We start from the raw sequence: 19,163 nt of genomic DNA, 5'->3' as shown, positions 1-19,163 counted from the left end.
ACTGACTTTCAACATGTGATGAACATGTCCCCAAAGTAAAACACACACACACAAATGACCTATGAGGAACCAAAAATAAATAAATGCTAAGACACACAATTAATAAGCAACCTGAAGTAACCTGAAGTAATCTGTTTTGGCATTCTAACATCACAAATGAAAATAAAAGTGTTTCTTGATGTGACATCAGCTGTAATGTTAATAGCGGAATATTGGGAAATGAGTTAATACCAATAAAAATGAATGGCAATTTAAAGTTGTGCAGGTACCTTGCACTAGCCAAAATGACAGAATTAGTAAGAAATGCTCAAACAATGTTTGGTTGTGCTTCGATTAACTTCATAGACATCATGGAGAAACTGATTAAATAAATGAAAACAGATTATTTGTAACTTAAAGTGTCAAAGCCACAAAGAGATGGATGGAAATCAACTAATATAGCAGGGATTCAGACTTGTTTTGCTGAACAGAAAGAAAGTGACTGTTTGGCTTTAAGGGAAGAAAGACAAAAGAAAAACAAATGCAATTACTTTTTATAGAGTATTTAAATCACTGTTTGCATCCCCTCATTATCATTTGTGCTGCGGGAGAAAAGAAAGGACACTCTGTTGAAAGGGAAAATTATTTCATGTGAGAGGTCTGTCAGGAAGTGCTGTTCCTAAAATGCATAGGCATATACACACCTGTTGAAAGGGAAAATTATTTTATGTGAGAGGTCTGTCAGGAAATGCTGTTCGTAAAATGCATAGGCATACACACACACACACACACACACACACACACACACACACACACACACAAAAAAAACTGTTATAAAATTTAAATCCCATGGGGGGGGGGAACTACTCAAGAGAGGAACTCACAGTGGGAGTGCTTTGATATTTACCTGTGAAAAGAATTTGGCATGTCCAGTACTTCACTCTTTTGTATTAAGTAGCCCTTGGAGCAAAACACATTAAGGTTTCTCCCTGCAGCACACTGCTCTCCAAACCTTCTCTCTCCCCCCTTCCTTTCTTTCTCTCTCTCTCTCTCTCTCTCTCTCTCTCTCTAAGCTGATCTAGCCTCTGTGCATGTGCAGAGTTCATGTCTCAGCAAACCTTTTATACCATTGAAAATGTTGCATCTTTTGGCTCAATTAGAATAAGGAAGGGAAAGGTAAGGAGTAGATTTTAAAAATAGGGTTAGATTTTAAAACAAAAAAGAGAAACTCAAAGCTAGCAATTTCAGCCCAAGCAAACTGAGACTGCTTCCTTTATGTACAGGAAAGGGCTAATATCCCTCTGGCCATTCGCGGAACAATCAACCGCTCTCTTATTTATGAGTAAAAATGGCCAGGTAAGGAGTGGTTTTTTAAAATAGGGTTAGATTTTAAAACAAAAAAGAGAAACTCAGCAATTCAAGTATTCACCATTCAGCCCAAGCTTCCTTTATGTACAGGAAAGGGCTAATATCCCTCTGGCCATTCGCGGAACAATCAACCGCTCTCTTATTTATGAGTAAAAATGGCCAGAGCGTTAGAATTCATAGGATTTTTTAACATTCTCAGTCATTTCAGCCTTACCATTTGCAGACAAATTTTACTGCCCCTTTATTTACAGGATTGGTCAAGGCGCATTCTACTTGACTATATGAATTTTTATGTGCTTAAACTTTTAATAGACTTTTAAGTTTGATTTTTTTTTAATAGTAGACAAAATGATAAATACTGTAATCACTCAACTGCCTGATATCACCAGTTCTGCTTCAAACATCATGGCTTCACCTCACACCTTTTAAAAAAACAAAGAGCAAATCTGGGCTGAATTTCAACTCATCAGCTACAAATTGGGAAAGTTGAAAGGGACCTGGGGTCATCTAGTCCAACCCTAAAATACAGGGTTCATAGCAAGATTTGTACTACCAGAGAGACACACATACTTATGTACACAGACACAACTGGGGAAGAGATCACAAGCCATGCGCCTATCACAAACCATGCGCCTATCATGTACTAAGGAAAAAGAAAATAAAAGTACCCAACCCTTTTAGCAGATCTTGAAGCTAGTTTGAGTGAGAGTTTACTTCCTTAGACTAAAGAGTGCAAATTCCTATAGAAATTATCTTTAAAAGAAGATTGAAGTTAACATTTTTCCTAAGATAGGGAGAGGATCTTTTATAAAGCAAAGTTTAAACAGCCATAGATTTGATTTAAAAGGAATACAAGAGTGAACAATTTTTCCTGAACTTGCAGAGGAATAGTAAGCCTAATCTATGCCCCCCCCCTTTGCAGTTTCCTTTAAAGGAAGCTTACTCGGGAGTAAATTTACCTGGCACAGAATAAGAAGGAGAAGGGGAAAAAACCCTGAAAGAGACAGAATGAAACAAGGGGGGGCATTTTCTAAGAAAAGAGGCCAGGACGTCTTATAGAGACTGATACCAGGAGCCTTACAATAACTCTTCTGTCCAACCAGATCAAAGTTAAAACTGGACTCAGATATTTTTCTTAGAAGGAACACCATACTTTCATAGGCATATGCTTAATGAAATACATACACTGCATTTTAGCTTGAGAGAGCAGTTGGCTCAACTAGGCTTTTGCAGCAGAAACATTAGGTTAACTTAGACTGGAACACAGGTGTACTCACAAACTCAAAAGTTACAACACAACTTCATTTACCATTAGACTTAAAATCACCCCCCCCCCCACTGAAACTAGAGAAAGGAGGTGGGGTAATCCTCCTTTCAGAACACAAGTAGCACGCATACAGGATTTTACCACTTGGGAGAAAAACTCTCTTTTAGAGCCTCTCTCAAATAACAAACATTTGCACACTTCATTCTCCATTTTGTCTTGTTTTTAAGACTGATAAGGTTCAACATGGCTTCCTTAGATTTAGAATTTGGAGCAAGCTTGCATTTTTATTTTAGATGGCACATTTAAGATAAGCAGCTGCTGGATGTTGCCTAAGCACAATTTAAACACTGGAAAAACGTTTCTTAAACACAAATTGAAGGGGACTGTCAGAGTCCAGGCGGGAAGTAAGCACCAACTGGGCTTCTTTCCCATCAGGAGTCTGTGGGTTCATTTCTTTTGATTGAGGTGCACCCATTTTAAGAATTTTAATAGCGCTAGCTTTTACTTTTATACTGCAGTCGGGGTTTTATCCCCACTTTTCAGGAAACACAATAAATAACCCACAGTACACTCAATTTGGACAACTCCGAGAATTAGTACTGTGACACACCGCCGTTCGTCTGGCCTGACTTACTAGGCTGGTACAGCTGTTGGCCTTTCCTGGCTACTAAGCTAACAGTGCGGTCAGCGATCTCAACCCCCCCCCTTTGGTCATTACTCAGCCAGGGAGCCCACAGCAACCTCCTGCCTCTTACAATCTTACCTGAGAGTTCCCTACTGGACGCTTGCGTAGCGCAGTGCCAGATTGGGACTCAGAAATGACAAAGAAGGAAAGGAATCAGGTGCCCTTGCTTTCTCTGCTCACAGGTCATCTCTAACAAAGATCGCCATGGCAGAGGTGCGGCTACACCTGGGAGTTATAGTTTTGGGAATTATAGTTTTCAGTGCAGAAGAAATTGCACAACCTTTCTGGGCAAAACTCCGAAGGAATAGGTTGGCATACAGAGTTAAGTGGAAGAAATCACACACAACCTTTGCCTGGGCATACTCCGAAGGGCTAGGGCTGGTGTTGAGATTGAGGGGACAGAAAGGAGAAGGCAATTTTTAGATGAGGAAAAAAGTAGAAATTTTAGATTTGAAGGGAAAAGGAAGAATTAAAGAATTTTGGTTGCTGTGGTTTAGAGACCCCAACCCACTACCCGTGTTTCCTACTTAATACTCACTTCCGCATGCACTGTTCCTGGTGATCCCACGATGTCTTGACTGGTTGTTTAAGGCCGGCCTGATCAAGATTTGCTTCCTCTGGTTAGCCCCGCTGAACTCCAAGTTATTGCCAGACCCTGGGACCGATGGAAGACTGGTTATTCCTCCTGGCAAACTGCCTGGTGCGCGCTGGATAACCAGTCCTTCCTCGTTTCCAGAATCCGGGTAACCAAAAGTCCCTTCGTGCGTGGTCGCCATCTGTTGTAAATAAAAATATGCCCTTTTCCCTTATGGGGTATCCAAGAGCCCATATAGAGTCCTTACATAGGTTCCCTATTGGTAGGAGAAAATAACAGAGGCCAACCAGAGAATATTGAGAAGCAAAGCAGCTAGTAAGCTTGATCTTTATTGATCTGTTGCAACAGGGTACTCCCCTCACACGCAGGAGAGGAAGAGGACCCAGAACAATGGCCTGCAAGGCCTTATAAAGACTTTTGAAATTCCCATTCTCTAGATCAGGACCATCCCCAGAAACATTATGCATACATCACAGAAGGGGTGTAACCTAAGACCACCCCTCAGATACATCCCACCTACATCACAGAAATTTAAATGTTGTTTTTCTCTTGTCCTTGTTTATCTCCTGTCTGGCAAGTTGCTTGATTGGATTTCTGGGGTGCCTGGCCATTCTTTTGTAGTGGTAAAATACTTATTTCCTGGGCCAGGTCACAGGCTCACACCTTATTCAAACAGACATATCCTTGAGACAATGGGGAGGCTTTTCTAGGTTAACCTTGCAGAGAAAGCATTTGGTCAGTTTAGGAATCAAAATGGTTCCAGGATGGTCTTCCTGTGTTGATCTATGTATGTGCAGTTATGAACATTACCATATATCTAAGACCATAAAATTCCTATCACAATACCCACCCCTCTCCTTTTTCACATGTTTACTTGAGCAACTGCTACTCATTCTATCCCTATCCACTGGGGTGGCCTGCCACCTAGCCATTACCTTGCAGCAATTTTCTCTTTATTTTTGTGTTTATAGAAAGTCGGTGTTTTCCCATGCTTTACATCAGAAAGTCCTTTGTTCCAGCTCTGTCAATCGTATTGCAAAAACTGGTTATACATTTTTTTTGAAAGCAAACAGTCCCCATTTGGAACCCCATGCTTGTGGCAGTGCAAATCTTACAGCCCCATGTGAGAATTATCTCTATGTGTTGTGTCTGTCTGTCACCTAAGGCTGACTCACTCGGCCAAGGCCAGTACAAGGCTAAAAGCAGAATCATTGCCATGTTCTCATCCTGCACTGTTCTCTTCCGTTTGGAAGAGTGTTATGTGCTTTACAAATTGTAATTCAGATAAGGCAGCTTCCTATGTTCCTTTTTTGGAAGGATCTCCGCTTCAGGGTTGATGGCTGCTACCCTGGATGACATCACCTTGCCAACAAAGGTCCGTATAGTTAAAGTGATGGTTTTCCCAGTAGTGATGTATGGAAGTGAGAGCTGGACCATAAAGAAGGCTGATCGCCGAAGAATTGATGCTTTTGAATTCTGGTGCTGGAGGAGACTCTTGAGAGTCCCATGGACTGCAAGAAGATCAAACCTCTCCATTCTGAAGGAAATCAGCCCTGAGTGCTCACTGGAAGGACAGATCCTAAAGCTGAGACTCTTAATACTTTGGCCACTTCATGAGAAGAGAAGACTCCCTGGAAAAGACCCTGATGCTGGGAAAGATGGAGGGCACAAGTAGAAGGGACGATAGAGGATGAGATGGTGGGACAGTGTTCTCGAAGCTACCAGCATGAGTTTGACCAAACTACGGGAGGCAGTAGAAGACAGGAGGGCCTGGCATGCTTTGGTCCATGGGGTCACAAAGAGGTGGACACAACTAAACGGCTAAACAACAACAACAACCCTGGATGGCTATGCCCTGCCTTTACAGTTGGAGGCAGAAATGTTTCTGAATACTAGTTGCTGGAATGAACAGGAGGGGAGAGGCCTCTTATGCTGCTTGCTGGTTTCTCATAGGTTGGCCACTGTGAGAACACAATGCTGGACTAGATGGGTCCATTGGCTTGATCCAGCAGGCTCATCTTATGTTCAGTAAGTAACTAATTAAACCCCTGTGTTGCAAACAATTACCAGTAATATCCAAGGCAACACGATGACCAAGTACAACAATGCAATATCAATAAACTCTTTATATAGTCTATACGGAACATTGAACAATATGAGAAACCAAATAAACAGAAATCTCATAAATCTCTGAAAGTCACTAAATGTGCATCCTTGATGGATTCTCTTGAAAACATAGAACCAAATAAACGTAAGTCTTAGAATTCTCTGAAAGCCTTTTGCAAGTCTCTGAAAGAAGCAATTGGTCAGATTCTTATCTGATGAAAACAAGCTGTAAAGGTTTGTTTTATGATGTCCAACGCTGCCGAAGTGGTCCGCAAACAGACGTAGTGAACAGGATGGACCATGCCCAAACTCTTCCCCCCAATAGCTTTGGGGATAACATTCTGCCTTCTTCCGCAGAGCTGATTTGCACTGCCAAGGATCTTGTCCTGCACTTGCAGCCCTCGGGACCAACGGCAAGTCCCTGCCGCCACCCCCCCCCAGCAAAAGATGGTTCATAAATTATATTCACTTTGAACCCCTTCCCACCCCCTGCTCATCAGCACCCTGCTGCGTCTCTAGCTCAGATCTTCTGAGCAAGACCAATCTACCTGACAACTAATTAATGCAGCGTCTGGCCCCATCCCTTCCTGGCAGGGCAGAGCAGAAGCCAGCAGGGCCAAGGCAACACACTGCTTCCAACACCTTCGCCTGAATAAGGGTTTTGTGCAAATGAAAGACTGGCTTCCTTCCAGTGTAAAGAATAGCTCAGATTGGGTCTCGCTTTCTTTGGTTTCCCTTTCTCTCTTCCAGGCCCTAAGAACCTTATCTGTTAAATGAGATACTAGCGGTAACCCTTGATCTTTATACAGCTGGGAACTAGCCTTATCGCGCGCTATTGTGCATAAACAATCGGGTATTGCTCCAAAGCTTTGCATTGCTTTCCTCCAGGGTACCCTGGGAAGGATAGTTCTCAGAAGGGGGTGGGCAGCTCAGGACGTCTAGCCGAGAAACTTCAGGACCCTCACAAAAGCTCCCAGAATTATTTGCAAAAAAACAAGAAGAAACATAAATTGGTTGAACCTTTTAAAAAAAATAATGTGTCAAAGGTGCAACCTGATCTCTCCGGAGAAGTTCCTACTTTGTCTCCTTACTTTTGTACCTCTTCTCCTGAAAAAGAGTTTTGCATCATCCCAAAAGTTATTTCCAAAATTTTAGGTGGGAGGTTGGGGGGAGGGATGATGGGAATTCACCTTCCATCTTTTAAATACTTTTACTTTTGTGATATTTTTGAAAATGTAAATATATAGATAGACTTTGGGGCATAATGAACAGAAGGGCCTGTAAACATAGCATTACTTTTTTCAAAGTATTTTGTGGCAAGGGAAGTAATGCACAGTGGTATCATCTAAAGGGGGGGGGGGGTTCCAAAAGCATTAGACCAGAGCATGGATGAAGCAGAAATTTGGTTGAATTTGCATTTAAAGGAAAACTTACGCAATTGGCACTTTCCAAAACAAATGTTTCTCAAAAGAAAAGGGGGGGGGGGGGAGAGAAGGCACAGCTACCCTTTAAAATTTGCACTGATCTGAATTTTGCAATGCAGTTCTCTAGCTAAGTCATCTGTTTGAAAAATTTATACACTGAATTGTGCATATAAATGCTTGAAAAGTGGAAATAACACCCAAAATGCATTCTAGTAGGGGGACTTGCCTTTCAGAAGTGTGTGTCTTACGCCTCATCGCATACAAAACTGTTTATTAGGAGAAAATGGCACAAAAGCTCAAATGAGTTTTCATCATAATTTTTTAAAAATATTGTGGAAATGTAAAGAACTGAACGTAAAGATTAGATAAATGAGAAACTAAGAGAAACCCGCACTGAGATATTTGCCCATCCCTAGACCAGAGTCTACAATTATCTAACTGCCCTATTGGTTTTAATTTTCAAACAGAACAAAAATTGCTCCGATTCCTGTTCAGCCAGAACCACAAAGCGACTCTGAAGCTGCTTGAGCATTTTCTCGCACTTCCTCCTCTCGTTCACCAGAGACCAGCTGTGGTTTTGCAGCATCCTCTCTCTCCTGGGTGGCTTCTTTCGGCCCTCGCTCTGCAAGATGCCTTTTGGCCCTTCGCAGTCGCTGCAGAACCAGATTATCATAGCAGGTTTTGAGCTGCTTCCAAGAAGGGGCAGCGAGTGATTGGTATTGTCTCTCCCTACCGGATCTTGGCACGACTAGCCTGCTCATCAAGGGAGGGAGCTCAGGAGCTGAGTCACGGTATCAGGTTTATGGAGAGCATCAGCTGCAAAGCATCTCAATGGGGCCTAAGAGCAGGGAGGAGGGAAGCAGAAAGCAGGGAAATGTCTCTCTGAGAATACTGTGCCGCTGCCCAGGGGATGTGGCTTTGGTGCCTGCTGAAACGCATGTTGAAAGGGCCTGTTCCTTGAATGCAGACTAACATTACCTTCCAGATGCCCAGACTCTGCATGTGACTGAAGAGGACACTGCTAGGGTGCAAAGGGCCTTGGTGCCTTCACGGACCATACAGCAGCTTCCTTTATTCCCTGTTAGTTTGATGGCCGAATTGGGAAATGTTATGTCAAAGGACTGCACAGGACACTCAGCTACAGGTAGGTTAGTGCTGCGGTTCTGAGCTCATTTACTGAAGCAGCCTCTCCCAACCTGGTGCTTTCCAGCAGTGTTGGACTACAACTCCCATCAACCCCAGCCAGCGGCTGAGATTGATGGCCATCCTAAACAGCTGGAGGGCAGCAAGTTGGGGAGTTAAAGCTATGGTTTTCCCAGTAGTGATGTTTGGAAGTGAGAGCTGGACCATAAAGAAGGCTGATCGCGAAGAATTGATGCTTTTGAATTATGGTGCTGGAGGAGACTCTTGAGAGTCCCATGGACTGCAAGAAGATCAGACATCTCCATTCTGAAGGAAATCAGCCCTGAGTGCTCACTGGAAGGACAGATCCTGAAGCTGAGGCTCCAAGACTTTGGCCACCTCATGAGAGGAGAAGACTCCCTGGAAAAAACCCTGATGTTGGGAAAGATGGAGGGCACAAGGAGAAGGGGGTGACAGAGGACGAGGTGGTGGGACAGTGTTCTCGAAGGTACCAGCATGAGTTGGACCAAACTGCAGGAGGCAGTGGAAGACAGGAGTGCCTGGCGTGCTCTGGTCCAGGGGGGTCACGAAGAGTCGGACACGACTAAACGACTAAACAACAACAACTACTCTAGGGAGAAAACAGGCTTAGGACCAGGCTTCCTCAACCTCGGCCCTCCAGATGTTTTTGGCCTACAACTCCCATGATCCCTAGCTAGCAGGACCAGTGGTCAGGGATGATGGGAATTGTAGTCTTAAAAAACATTTGGAAGGCTGAGGTTGAGGAAGCCTGCTTAGGACAATGCTGCTGCTCTGGAAGTGCAAGAGATGGAAGCTAGCTGAGGCTTCTCCTCCAGGGAGGCTAAAAAAAAACAGGAGTGGAGAGCTTGAGGCCCTCCAGATATTGTTATAAGCCTACAACTCTCACCGTCTCTTGCTGTTATGGCTACCAATGGCCAGGGATGATCTCTCCATCCCTGCTTTAGAGTCTAATCTCAGTCTGAATTGACAAAATACCCTCAGCCACACTTGCCGCTTACAGGACAGGGAGCCCTGACAGCATCACCTGCTGATCTCATCCCACACTTCCCCCAGCTGCCCAGCACTGGGAGGCCACTGCTGTAATTTCCCACAATGCCCTTGGGTGATGGGCATGGAGTGGCCTGGTGAGAAATGCGAAGGGTGGCTACTTGGATCTGCCGACTGGAGCCTGCTTGGGACGTGTGTGTGCTGAGAGATCCTTGAGGTCTGTGACTGTGAAGACCGGGGGAAATATCGCTTTTGTCTGGTGCGTGTGATTGGGTAAGGTGCCTTTCAGGGAAGCTTGCCCTGGGTGGTGACGAATGGCCAACATTTCCTGACACATGCTTTAAAAACGTTTCCGCCAGCCCAGTCCTGCTGAGGGAATATAGGAGGTAGCCTTATATCAGCATTTGTCCACCTAACCCAAATTTTTATTATTATTTAAAAGCATGTATAAATTGCTTACTATTGTTACACACCACCTCAGTGTCTGAGTTGTGAGAGGGTTAAGGGGTTCCAGGCATTTACCCAGGGTTTGGTTTCCTTGGAATGAAGGTCAGTGGAGACTGTTGTGCCCTTAGGATATATGGTTTTATTTATGCATATATACGCCTGGATCAAGGGACGCGGGTGGCGCTGTGGGTTAAACCACAGAGCCTAGGATTTACCAATCAGAAGGTTGGCGGTTCGAATCCCCATGACGGGGTGAGCTCCTGTTGTTCGGTCCCAGCTCCTGCCAACCTAGCAGTTCGAAAGCACGTCCAGGTGCAAGTAGATAAATAGGTACCACTCCAGCGGGAAGGTAAACGGCGTTTCCGTGCGCTGCTCTGGTTTGCCAGAAGCGGCTTAGTCCTGCTGGCCACATGACCTGGAAGATGTACACCGGCTCCCTCAGCCAGTAAAGCGAGATGAGCGCCGCAACCCCAGAGTCAGCCACGACTGGACCTAATAATGGTCAGGGGTCCCTTTACCTTTTTTCACACTTGGATCATAAGATGGGGTGGGGGGGCTCACAGCATTAACACCCCTACAGAGCTTGATTCTCCATTAGTCATAGCTCTGGATCCAGCACAGAGCAAGGGTCATTATTATCATCATCATCATCATCATACAGTGGTACCTCAGGTTACATACGCTTCAGGTTACAGACTCCACTAACCCAGGAATAGTACCTTGGGTTAAGAACTTTGCTTCAGGATGAGAACAGAAATCGTGCTCCGGTGGCGCAGCGGCAGCAGGAGGCCCCATTAGCTAAAGTGGTGCTTCAGGTTAAGAACAGTTTCAGGTTAAGAACGGACCTCCGGAACGAATTAAGTACTTAACCTGAGGTACCACTGAATTTGTATGCCGCCTTTCCATAATTAAAACAACACTCAAGTCGGCTTAAAACCTGACGATATTTACATAATTTCAAACAAAAGTGCCCTGGTACTTGATCTTAGAAAGTAGGCCCTGAACATCATTTGCCTCCAGGGCGCCCAACATGGTAGCCAAGTGGCAGATCTGGAACTGAGAGGGAAACTGGCCAGGTGTTTCTGATGTGTTTCCTGGAATCGTGACAAGCAGGGTGGCAGGGAAGGACCAACTGTGCCCGCTGGTTTCAGGGTACAAACAAACAAGCACTCGCTCCGTTGTCTTTCTCTCCCCCGTTTGGTTCACGGAGGAGGAGAATAGCTTTAATGGAAAGGCAAATCCCTTAATCTTCTCCAGATACAAATCAGCTGAACAGAGCCCCAGCTAAAGGACAGAGAATATCCTACAGGGCAGGGCATGCACTGTCTATCCTGTTCCTTATTTAATCAGCTGTTGCCGTATTTATAAAGGGTGACTCGAGGCTGCCCAGCTACAGTCCCTCTTGTCAGGCTCCGAATCTAGCCCTGGCTTCATCTGCTGCATCATTGCGGGCCTCAGATGGTGTGTAATGTCTCAAAAAGGTTTTTTGGGGGGGGGTGGAGTTGCCTGCGAGCCACACCACCTAAGGCAGTGGTTCCCAAATGGGTGTTGGGATTACCTGGGGTGCGGGGTGTCTGCAAGAGGTAATGGGGTATCTGGAGGGGCAGATGCACAGCTGTCAACGTTTCCCTTTTTTAAAGGGAAATTCCCTTATTCCGAATAGGATTCCTCGCAAGAAAAAAGGGAAAAGCTGACAGCTATGTGCAGATGACTGTTGGACTTTGAAAAGCTGGTATCACTGGATGAAGTGCATCCATTTTGTTGAATTGATTAAACTTGATTTCAATTGGATTTTGAACAAATGTACAATTGATTGCGAATTTTATCGTGTTATTATCTTCCTTCGTAGGTTGTCTGACTGGCTGTTTTGAATTATTCTTTTTTATAGGGTAGGGGGCACTGAGGACGAGTTTATGGACAACCTGAAAAAGTTTGGGATCACCACTGATCTAAGGTGTCTGGAAGCGCTTTCCCCTTATTCCAGAGGCATGGTGATAAGCTATGCTTCTTTACAGTGTTGAAGACAAGGCACTCTATATATGCTTAAAAGTGCCAATTTTTAAAAAAATAAATTATTGCACAGTGGGGCCCGAAACACTGCAAATAGGTTCTGAGGCCTAAGCTCAGATCGTATGTAGAGAAGGAAATCCACTTCCACTCTCAGTCTGGGAGGTGGTGGATCCAGGATGGGGTTGGAGACCCTTTTGGCTCCACAGGCTAGATCCGTGGTTCCCAACGTGGGGCACCCCCCCACACACACAGAGGGGCAATTTGATTTTTAGGGGGGGGGGCAATTTGAGAATGAGTCATTAACAGTGAGTGGCCTTTTAGGCTTCCTCCACGTGAATAGGAGTTCACTTTTCAAATAATAATAATTAGGGGGGGGAGAATCAGGATTTTAGAGATGCTTAGGTGGGGCATGGCCAAAAAAAGGCTAGATCCTTTAGCAGGATCTAATTTTAAGATGTATTTTAATTAACTGATTGCCTGTTTTTATGTTCTTTGTATACTGTGTTAGTTTTATGATGTTAGCCGCCCTGAGCCTGGCTCCAGCCAGGGAAGGCGGGGTACAAATAAAAATTTATTATTATTATTATTATTATTATTAGGAATGACTTGCCCACCTGCAAGTCACGTGATGTAACTGTGACATCACATGACTCGCAGGTGGCCGTAGACATGGGAGAAGCCTGGACCTTGAGATTGAAAGAGGAAATCACAAGAAATCCCAACTTCAGTGGAGTGGCAGACAAAAATGTTTGAATACATAGAATTGGCGAAGTTGACCTATAAGATTCGGAACCAAAAAGAAGCAAAGTTTGAAAAGGATTGGAGTAAATTTGTTGAATATATACGGAGTAATTGTAAGAATTTAAAAACTGTAGCAGGATTAATGTAAATCTTGTGATGTGGATAGAGTGTCAATAAGAAACTGTAAGAAAAGATTTGAGATATGAAAACTGTTGAAGGGATGGAAGGAAGTCCGGGCGCAATAAGGCGCAGGGTAAATAAGAAGACATACAAATTTTTGAATGTAAGAGTATTTGTTGTTGTTACAAGAAAGCAATAAAAAGTACTGGTATTTGGGGGGAAAAAGAGATTGAAAGAGCCTCACACTCCAGGCACCCAGCTGTTTCCCAAAGGATATTTGCAAGGTCAAACTCTTTTGCCCTTTTCCCACTTAAAACTCCTGATTCTCGCTTTACACCATTACCTGAAGGAGTCGGGGCCTTGCTCCAAAGTAGACGAGGCTTGAAACTCAACTCTGCTCCTCAGGCTGGCCTACCTCACAAGGTGGTGGTTGTTGTTGAGATGAAACACGTGCCACCTTGAGCTCCTTGGAGGAAAGAAAGACATGAGAGAATTTTTTTTAAAAAACACACGAATTTCTTAACATATGTTAAGTTAAATTAACTGAAAACAGCTTGCAGCTACTTAATTGGCTTAGGATTTTATTTATGTTAAGTGATGAATTTATATGTTTAATTTCATAATGCGAAGATCTAAGGATGTTAATGTTTAAGTTAAATTTTATAAGAACTGTGATTTGGAAACCCGTTAAAAGGATATGCAATGAAATTCAAGCAAGGGGAAGCGAGGAAGTCGCTTAACAATGTTAATAAGTGTAATTTTCAATAAGGCTATGATTTATGTTTGTTTGTCTGTTTATAATGTTGTGAAAACCAATAAATTTTTTTGGGGGGAAAAAGAAATACACGTACATGAGAGATTTTTTTTAAAAAACACGAATTTCTTCTCCGCCTCAGGCGCCGGCCCCGCCCTTCCCCCCACCCCTCACGACAACTGTCCCGCGCGCCTCCCAAACTTGCTCCCTTTCCATTTTGCCGCCGCGCGCGCCTGCCCCGTCCCCGCCCCTCCCGCCGCCATTGGCCGCGGGGCGGGCGCCGCCGAGCCGCCATTGGCCGACTACTCAAGAGGAGCCCGCCTTCCCGCCAGCAAGCTAGGGAGGCGCGTGGGGCGAGTCCTGAGGCGGCTGAGGCGGCGCCCAGCCCGAGGCCGCCACTCCTCCCTTCCCGGCCCCGCGCGCGCTCCTGCTCGCTCGCTCGCTCGTGCACACGGCTCCGCCTTCTTCCTGCCTTCCTCCTCCTCCTCCTCCTCCCGGCCGGGCTCGCTGAAGGGGACGGGCGGGCGAAGGCAGTCGCAGGAGGGACCGCATTCGCCGGGTGGCGGACACCCCACCCCACCCCACCCCCGGCTCGGTAAGGGGCGAGAGTGTGTGGAGGGGGACACGGCTGGCTGGAGGGGGGGGGTCAGTCGGTTGAGGGTCTCCTTGAGGGGGTCAGGGCTTGGGAGCGGGGAGGAAGGGGTTAATTGGGGAGGGTTTCCCCCCGGGGGGGGAACAGCAGGGGTGCTTGGATTTTGGAGGGGGGCGCTGCGCACTAGGATGGAAGGGGTTAAGTTGTGGGGGGTGTTTCCTTAGGGAGGGGGCAATTTGGGGAGGGGAGCAGCAAAGGGTTAATAGTGGGGGGCCGTGGGGAGGAAGGGGTTAATTGGGGTGGGTTCCCCCCCCGAAGGAGCAGCAGGGGCGCTTGGGCTTTGGAGGGGGGCGCTACGCACTAGGATGGAAGGGGTTAAGTTGGGGGGGTGTTTCCTTAGGGAGGGGGAAATTTGGGGAGGGGAGCAGCAAAGGGTTAATAGTGGGGGGCCGTGGGGAGGAAGGGGTTAATTGGGGTGGGTTCCCCCCCCGAAGGAGCAGCAGGGGCGCTTGGGCTTTGGAGGGGGGCGCTACGCACTAGGATGGAAGGGGTTAAGTTGGGGGGGTGTTTCCTTAGGGAGGGGGCAATTTGGGGAAGGGAGAGGTCGGGGCTTGGGCGGAGCAGCAAAGGGTTAATAGTGGGGGGCCGTGGGGAGGAAGGGGTTAATTGGGAGGGTTTCCCCCCGGGGGGGGGACAGCAGGGGCGCTTGGGCTTTGGAGGGGGGCGCTGCGCACTAGGAAGGAAGGGGTTAAGTTGTGGGGGGTGCTTCCTTAGGGAGGGGGCAATTTGGGGAGGGGAGAGGTCGGAGCAGCAAAGGGTTAATAGTGGGGGGCGGTGGGGAGGAAGGGGTTAAAGCGTTGGAGAGGGAAGCAGGAAGGGGCTAAGTTGGGGTGCCTTCAAGGAGGGGGGAGCATGGAGAGGAGGAGGACAGGGGGGGGTTCCTTGGGTGGGGTGGGGAGGCAGGGAGGGTTTGGTTGTGGGGTGGCCAGGAGTGTCCCCCCGGGGGGCGGGCACTTTTTCAGGGACGGGCGCGCGCGGTGGTGTTGGGGGGGGGGTCTCCTTGCAGATGCAATGCCTTTCCAACTGGGCAGTTAATTCCCTGCAACTTTGGGGGTGCACTTCTGGGTCAGGGTGTGTGTGGGGGGGGCGGGTGCGCGCCATCCCTCCCTTCCTGGGCCCCTGACTTTGAGGTCTGCAGCTGCCAGGCCCCGGAGAGCAAAGCGAGGGCTGGGCATGTGCGCGCCGGGGCGCGAGGGGTTTGCCAGGAATCTGCGGCGTGGCGGGCGGCGGACTTCAGCCCGGAGAGCCGGAATGTGGGGAGGTGGGGATGGGCGGGCAGACCCGAGGAGGGGGATCCGGGCGGGTGGGGCGCAGGAAAGCGGGGTGCATGGGCGGGGTGCGCAGAGTGGGTGCCCTGGGACTCCCCGCCGCGTGCTGGGAGGCAGGGAAGGGAGGAAGCAGGGTGGGTGGGTGGAGAGGCTAGGGGCTCCGCCGCGGGGACGGGGTTGTCCGGCAGGCGGCTGGCTCTCTCGCTCGGGGTGGGTGTGGACTGTCTGCAGTGCTAGTTGGAAAGTACCCAGGATTTGTGCGCGCGCATGGGAGCGATCGCTGCGAGAGGGAGCATTTCCAATGTGGGGTGGGAGTAACGGTGGGTAACAGTCGGTGTGTGTGTGTGTGGCCTTGAGCATCATGCACCTTCCCCATTTTTTCAAACAAACAAAAGCCCGCCCTGCTGCAGAACCCAAGCATTTTGGGAAAAGGTGGGGTGGGGGGGAATTCCTGTTTACGGCGTCCTCCCAAGCGACAGCAGCTCTTGGAAACTTGATAACCTCGCCAGTCCTTTCTCTTGCCCTTTCCCTCATCCTGGGCGTCGGGCCTGAATCCCAGCGTGTATAATGCAGGTCATCTGTGAGAGTCTGGAGTGAAATGATATCAGACTTTGTATTTTAACTGCGTTAAATGTGTGGTGCAACTCTTGGTGGCATAGCTAGAAACTTTGCATTTTACTCTTCCGAGTGTTTTCCTTTTTCACGTCCCTCCTCCAAAACATACCAACTTAATTTCTTTGGCATGTGCTCAGAATTGCAGTTTAGGCTACTCCGCAAGCATTTCATCTTCCCATATACCAGAATGTTGGCTTGCATGCTATCAGAGTGTCATTTATTTTGTTTTGGGTGCAGTCCTGTAAGGTGGAGGCATTTTGCAAAACTTCACAGAGCAGGAAGGTTTAGAGGGGGTGTTGATCTGTCAGCTAATTAACAGCCTTCTAAGTGGTGGAAGGCAGGGATGGGCTGCAATAATGATAGATGCTAATAGGAACGACAGCAAACTTGCAGAAAGGGGCGTTGGGAGGAACATCTTGACTAAATTAGGAGGACATCTGTCTTGGGAAGATGCCTGAGTTATGTCATCCCAGAGGAAGTGAAAACTGGGCGGGGGAAAGGCATAAAGTTTGAAGGTCTAGAGCATTTGTCCCCAACCTGGTGCCCTCAATATGATTTGGACTACAATTCCCATCATCCCCCAGCCAGGACAACTATGCTGGCCAGGACATGTTCTTCCAACATTTAAAAGTACCACGTTGGAGGGTGGCAGCTCTGTAGTGCAGAATGCTGCAAAGAATTCCTGGTTTTCTTCTCCCTTCCCTTCTCAACTGTGTAGCAAGTTCTCAAAGACCTGGATTTCGAGTGAAGTCCTTTGTCTGCTTTGCATCTTGGCTTCTGATCGGAGACTTCTGCCTGCCTCTCTCTCCCTCTTCCCCGCCTCCCCCTTCCTGGTTACGTGGTTCCTCATCTGCTGTTGCCTTTCTGCAGCTATGACTGGCTGGTCTCCTTCCCAGCTTTTACAGGAATGGTTCTAGCATTGCATCAGGGGATATTTTGTGCTGTAATCCAGCAACGCAGCCAGGATAAGCGATCGCAGAACCGCTGCTTGAGGGGATGGGTGTGGTGAGCTGCGTGGATGCAGCAGCCGAGGCACGGCCGGCCTATACAGTAACTCTGCCCAGTCATCGGCACAAGGGATCTGAGCGGCAAGCTATTTTTATAAATCGGGCCTAGCTTCAAGCTGGGCGCACCGATTTAGAAGGAACAGTTGTCATATTTTAAGTATTAAATGAGTGTGGTATGAGTGCGCCGCTGCCTCGGGTAAGTTTAGACATAGGGCCCTGCTGTTCTTGGGTAGGAAGGGGCCTCTTGCTGAACGAATCCGCCCCCCGCCTTCAAGTGCATACCAAGCCTGCCTGCCTGCTTTGTCATTGCCACATTCACTTTTCGCTAGAGAGCCTCTTAAAATTAAAATTCCAGAAGGGTAGCTGTGTTTGTCTGAAGCAGTGAAAGGGCGGAGAGCTGTGGTACCTCCAAGGCTTAACGGTCTTCAAGGCACTGCAGCACTTGTGGTCGTGGACCCTGAAACTTCCGTACTCTCTAACTCTTCTGCTTTGTGGTTTCCCCCCACTATCCCCCAGCTGTCCTCTTGCTTACATTGCTTTTCCAACTCTGCCTCCTCCGTGCATGACACAGAGCTCTCCATTTTGCAGGATTGCTTAAAAGCCAGAGTTTGTAGTGAGTGAGAAGCACCAAAACTTGCCGAGACAGACAAACCTTTGTTTATAGCAAGGTTTGTAAAGACTTATAATTTGTTCTGGGCCACGGATGCAAAGCATCCCTTTGCTCTCTATTTTCTCTGCAGTGAAGCATTAAAAGCACATTTTTTATCAGTGTTGGATATAGAGTCATCTTGGTTATTTGTTTTTATTTATTTATTTCATAGCATGTCTCACCTCAAGGGCTTGAGGAGTGTTAACCACAAGTTAAAACATGCTTCAAGTGGTTGTCTTTTCAGTTGTTGGTATCCGTCTGACTTGGAAGACAATGGAAGAGTGCACCGTTGGGGATAAAGTCAAACCATTGGAGAGTTCTAGCGCCTGCGATGGCTGTAGAGACTGATGCAGGAGAGGCATGTTTTGATGCAGCTAGGGCAGAGGAAGGCGCCTGTTTTTTCTGCTACAGGTGTGCCATGGCGTTTTTTCTCTCTGTACTCTTCACAGCAGTCATTCCTCCTCTGATCACTAAGGGAAAAAAAAGAAAAGAATGTCTCAAGTGTATGTCAATACAATGGGAGAGGGACTAGTTCATGATATGGTTGAAGGGAAATGAGAAAAGATTATTTAGATGACAGTTACATAGAGTAAGTGAAAGAGGAACAAAGGGAGAGACCTATGCAGACCTAAAAAAGGCTTCTGCAACATAGAGAATCATGGAAGATTGTCACAGATCAGTCTGCAGATTGAAATTCAAGGATATTATTAAATCAGGGTGTAGCTTATTTTGCAGGGCAGGTATGTGGCTCTTACTGAATTAGCTATGCAGTTTGTCGTCTTGAAAGCCACTTGTGCTCACAGGGAAGAGAAACAAGGTGGTCAGGAAGAGTAAGTCACTCTGCTGTCTGGAATGTCTAGAAGAGGGCGGCAAAAATGGTGAGGGCTTGGAGAGCAAATTAAACGAGAAAGAGTTGGGTCTGTTTAGCCCAGATGTGGGGATGATTTAAGGTGTGATATGATGACCATTTTCAAATATGTGCATATTCATAGTCACATGCATGTCGGGAGAAAATATGTTTTCTGCTGCTCTGGAGCAGAGGGTCTGGACCAGCAGGTTCAGATTACAAGAAAAAGGATTTCCACCAAAGAACGTTCTGTTGCATGAGTTATTTGACGGTGGAGTAGACCATCTTTGAAGGTGCCATGCTGTGCTTCATGAGAGGTTTTCAATGCTTGACCCGATATTGGGGATGCTGTAGCAATGAATTTCCAGCATTGGCAGAGAGTTTTGACTAGATGACCTTTGAGGTCTCATTCACGTTATGTTGCTCCAATTGCAGCTTTCTGTTCATTGCCCTGCACTGCCTTTGTGCTATGTGTGGT

The 19,163-nt window shown here is 46.9% G+C and overlaps 1 protein-coding gene and 1 long non-coding RNA gene across 18 annotated transcripts in view; one reads left to right on the top strand and one right to left on the bottom strand.

Annotated features, from left to right (window-relative positions):
* The window catches only part of LOC308569768, a 35,010-nt gene extending 21,148 nt beyond the window's left edge, over positions 1-13,862 (bottom strand). For 2 of the 3 annotated variants that reach the window (XR_014000830.1, XR_014000831.1), the window contains exons 1-2: positions 13,741-13,848; positions 13,237-13,356 (exon numbers count right to left, since the gene is read on the bottom strand). This is a non-coding gene — a long non-coding RNA (uncharacterized lncRNA). Of the gene's footprint in view, positions 1-13,236; positions 13,360-13,740 lie in introns of all 3 variants that reach the window. The other variant, XR_014000829.1, reaches the window with a different exon arrangement.
* A 142-nt stretch (positions 13,863-14,004) lies between these two features.
* The window catches only part of LOC308569494 (uncharacterized protein), a 209,920-nt gene continuing 204,761 nt past the window's right edge, over positions 14,005-19,163 (top strand). For 9 of the 15 annotated variants that reach the window (XM_081163437.1, XM_081163436.1, XM_081163443.1 and 6 more), the window contains exon 1: positions 14,005-14,242. The gene's annotated coding sequence lies outside the window, so the exon portion shown is untranslated. Of the gene's footprint in view, positions 14,243-17,232; positions 17,386-19,163 lie in introns of those variants that run through there. The other 6 variants (XM_081163442.1, XM_081163439.1, XM_081163440.1 and 3 more) reach the window with 2 other exon arrangements.

The sequence above is a fragment of the Podarcis bocagei genome (genome assembly GCF_964188305.1).
Source record: "Podarcis bocagei genome assembly, chromosome: 12".
NCBI classification, from domain to species: Eukaryota; Metazoa; Chordata; class Lepidosauria; order Squamata; family Lacertidae; genus Podarcis; species Podarcis bocagei.
The sequence above is the reverse complement of the archived record's forward strand: the minus strand, read 5'-3'. Positions and strand labels throughout refer to the sequence as shown.